Source organism: Petaurus breviceps, unplaced genomic scaffold (genome assembly GCF_028583685.1).
Source record: "Petaurus breviceps papuanus isolate PSGF00001 unplaced genomic scaffold, PetGlider_PUasm1.0 224, whole genome shotgun sequence".
Lineage (NCBI taxonomy): Eukaryota > Metazoa > Chordata > Mammalia > Diprotodontia > Petauridae > Petaurus > Petaurus breviceps.
This window is the reverse complement of record NW_027185887.1, coordinates 9,704,568-9,709,368: the sequence shown is the minus strand read 5'-3', so window position 1 is coordinate 9,709,368 and position 4,801 is coordinate 9,704,568.

Genomic DNA, 4,801 nt, shown 5'->3' with positions numbered 1-4,801 from the left:
TTTACACAATGCACATTTTGTCTATATGTACACAAACATGTTTATATGATGCATATGTTTCTTTTGTTTATAAGTTTTTGCAGGTCATATAGAACCTACTGCTTTTTAAGAGACCGATGTTACCTTGCAAATCTTAATTCCATAGTTCTTATGGCCACTTCCCTTTATTCTTCCAGGAATGTGTTTACATATTAACTAATTTTAAAGATTTCCTAATGTTCTAGTTAAATTTTATATGAAATGTATTTTATTGGGGGGGACATCCAACATTTATTCTGTGAGATTATCCAAAATAAATTTTTGTATAAACATGTATGTGTAAAATATTTTTTCAACACTGCAGCAGACATGGAAAACTAAGGCTGCTGATTTCATGTTTCCTTTAGATCAGCACCACTTACTGGTCAATGGAAGTACTGTTTTGAGATACATACATTCATGTATGACATACTGTATGTTGGAAGGAAAACAGTTGACTTAAAGGGTTTTTAATTGAATGAATTATGTAAAAAAATAGTTTTTTCTTTTGGAAAATATTTATATCAGACAGAAATTGTGTATTTTTGGTAGTTGTGGTTCTCTTCACCTGTGCTAGTATTTTTTGTACACTGTGGAATGCCAACAGCTTTAATAAGCTTTTCTGGTCCACAATACACATAGATCTGAAGATGATCCTGCTTTTAGAGATCTAGGGGAAAAGATGCAAGACGAACACCATAATGAAAAATGAAATGGACCTGGTTTCTGGTCCCTCCAGAATGCAAACATGAGTATTACTGAGCAAACTGTTGTCTTTATCATGTGAACCCTAACAATCATATGCTGAATATTATGCTGGTTATTGATTGACTTGCTTGGTTCATTTAGTAATTCGTTTTTTTCGCCAAAGTCGAGAATCCTTTTGTATCAGCCTAGTTTTGTTGCCCAATTCAGAAAATGTCAGCTATTAAAAAGGAAAAGAAAACTCAGTTGGAAATGTCTTCAATTTTAAGAACAAAGTGTATTTTTCTACCTTCGGCTACTTGTCATTTTCTTAAAAAAAAAACTTTGTAGCATTGCTTATTAAAGTTTTGGTTTTTATATGAGGAAGAACAAGTATTTTTTTTCTTTGCCCTTGTACTAAAAATGTGTTAATAGAGATTTTCAGTTGCAAGCTAGACAAAGTAAAGAATATTAACTAATAATCAAGTTAAATGCCTAAATAATCTCCATTTTGAATGAAGAAGGCAGACGAAGGAACCAAGGGGATGAGAAGCATCACAATGTCACACTAATGACATTTAACTAGGTATCAGTAGCACTGGTTTCCAGTGTCATCATCTATGTTACTGATATTTCTTGTTACTGATATAGATAAACATCATCTATGTTACTGATGTTTCAGCTTCAGTTTTGTTATTGGTAGAACCACAGAATATTAGAACTTGAAAGCACATAGCTTCAGGGCTTCTTAAACTGTGGGTCACGACTCCATATGGTTTAACCACTTACTGGTTGACTGAAGTACTGTTTTTTGAGATACACACATTCATGTATGACATATACTGTATGTTGGAAGGAAAACAGTTGACTCTAACACTAACCCTCAGTTTAAGAAGCACACTCAACCCCTTCTTAAAAAAAAAAAAAAGAGTTCCCTTTATAAGGGACTAGATGAAGAAGTTGGTATTAAGACATCTGTTGGCTCTAAAATTGTAAGTCTGCTGTCAAAAGCCAAGGACAAAGAACATCCAGATTTCTATATTCCAATACTACTTTTTTTGCCTATTAGATTACCCAGGTCAGATTTTTGACAAGGATGCACTGGTTTTATGAGTCAAAAAATTCTCTTCCAGTGGCAGGAGACCAAAGGGCTTTAAGTGAAGTTAAGAGATTAGGAAAAGGTATTTTATGGATCTTTGAGAGCAACTAAAATCTGATATGATTGTGGGAAAAGGTAATGCAACTTATACACAATTCTCCTTATTTGCTAGCTTCTTCCCTGCAACCTGCCCTAATCTCTCCATCCTTAAAAAAACTTGACCCTACCATCCCTTCAAGCAATCATTTTATAGATTTCCTCCCTTTCTAGACCAAGCTCCAAAAGGAAAAAAGCATTTAGATGGCACAGTGAATAGAGCACTGGGCTTAGAATCAGGAAGACTCATCTTTCTGAGTTCAGATCTGACCTCAGATACTCGTTAGCTGTGTGACCTTTTTGCCTCAGTTCCTCATCTAGAGGAGAAATCTCTAGTTTGAGAAAGACATGGCTAACCACTCCAGTATCTCTGCCAAGTAAACCCCAAAACAGGGTCATGAAAAGTTGGACACAACTGAAAAATGACTGAAAAGTAGTGCTTACTATGTGCCAGGCATTGTGCTAAGCATTTTACATGGTCCTCACAAAGACCCTGGGAAATGAGTGCTATTATTATCTGCATTTTATAGTTGAGGAAACTGAGTCAAACAGGTTAAGTGACTTGCCCAGAGTCACACAGCTAATGAACGAGTCCAGACTCGGGTTTTCCTGGTTCTAGGCCTAGCCCTATCCACCATGACATACCTAGCAACTCTAATTATCCCTATTTTATCACTTTCCACTCACTTCTAAAGCACTTACAATCTGGCTTCTAATTCCCACCACTCAACAGAAATTGCACTCTTAGTCACTAATGACCCCTTCGTTGCAAAATCAAATGACCTTTACCTGGTCCTCATGACTTAACAGTCCTCAGTCCTTCTTGACCTCTATGCAGTATCAGGCATTGTAAATCACCACTTGCTCCTGGATACTCTTTGGTTATTGTTGCACTGCTTCGGTTATCCATTTGATTTCTTTTTCTCAGTACCCTTTACAAGATCACACCAGTATGTAGATGCAAGGGCTCTCTCCTGGGTCCTTTCCTCTTTTCTCCTTATAGTCTCTCTTAATGATCTCATCAGATTCCATGGAATCAATCAGTTCCATGCAAATGAACCCCCAAACATCTAGTGTTCATCTCTTTCCTGAGCTCCAGTCTCACATCTGCAACTTCTTGTTTACCATTTCCTTTATGTCGCATAGGCTTTCAGCATGTCTAAGACCTTACTATCTTTCCCCTTAAATGCACCTCTCCCAACTTCCAGATTTCTCTCAGGAGCACCACCATTCTTCCAGTCACATGATGCTTCACTCTCCCCCCATCCAATCACTTGCCAAGTCTTCTCAATTCCGGGTGAATGAACCACCTCTTGAATCTATCCTCTTCTCGTGCTATACCACCCTAATCTAGGCCCTCATTTCCTCTTACCTGAATTATTGCAATAGCCTAATTGAGTCCATCATTCACAGAGCTAGCATATTGATACTAAGTTCAGAATTCTCATCTCCCTTAAAAAAATAAGTTTTTCTGTTACCTCTTCCATAAGACCTTAATTCTTCAGGTTGCTGGCACTCTCTTCCTCAAGTGATAGTTTATTGGGTAAAATGATCCTTCATGGAACATCAGAATTATAAGGGACTTGAGAGGCTATCTGGTTCAACCTAGAATTGAACGGCATCCTGTCTCAATTTTGCATAAAGATCTCATGTAAAGGAAATACTTCTGTGGTCACTTTTGGATTAACTTTAAATATCATGGAGTTGTTTGGTTTTTTTTTTCACCAAGCAAAAATATGGCTCTCTACCTTCTTCTACCCTAGTTCTCTGAGTTCTGCCTTCTGAATGCCAAGCAGAGCAAGAGTAACTCCTTTTCCACAAGACTTCCATTCACATGCTTGAAGACAGCCATCATGTCTCCCTATAAGTCTTCTCTTTCCCATATTAAACATTCCCAGTTCCTTAACTGATCTCTTATGATCTCAAAATCCCTCATTGTGGTCCTACTTCTAGATACTCTTCTGCTTGTCAACAGGTTTCCTCAAACCCAGATGTGGTCTAACCAAAGCAGATTACAACAGGACTATCACCACTAATCTTAGACATTATAGCTCTGGATATGATAGCCCTTCAAATATGTTAAGATGGCTATATCATCCATGGGCCTTCTTTTCTCTAGTCTAAACCATGCCCAGTTCCTTCAAACAAATTTCCTTCCTTGTTTATCTGAGATGCCTAAATATAATCAGGAGACTGGACTAGGAGAGTTTCCCAGCATTAGGAATCTAAGATACTCAAATTTATGAATCTCAAGGCAAAGTCTTAAAGATCAAGCTTTTAGGTATAATTAATAACAATAACTCAAACTGAGTAGCAGCATAAAGTAGTGGATAGAGAACTAGCTTACAGTTAGGAAAACCTGTGTTCAAGGCCTGCCCCTGATGCCTGCTTCCTGTATGCACATATAATAACTATGTTGTTCATTCATTTTCAGTCACATCCCACTCTTTGTGACCCCATTGGGGATTTTCTTGGCAGAGATTGGTTTGACATTTTTTCCTCAGCTCATTTTACAGAAGAGGAAACTAAGGTAAAGAGGGTTAAGTGACATGCCCACGGTCACACATCTAGTAAGTGTCTGAGGCCAGATTTGAATTTAGGATGAATCTTCCTGACGCCAGGCTCTAGCCCTCTATCCACTGCACCACCTATCTGCCAATAGCTATGTGACCCTCTAATTAATTCATCTGTGTTCTAAAAAACTAGAGGTGACAGAAAATTTGCTGAATCGCACTGATTAGAGTTTCCACACTGGGAATTTCTTAAGTGAAATCACAAATCTACACATAGAAAAAGACAACTAATTTACATTATGCTTTAATAAAGCATAACGTATATAAAGCAATTGTCTCACTACCGTGTTTCCCCGATAATAAGACCTATCCCGAAAATAAGCTCTCCCCT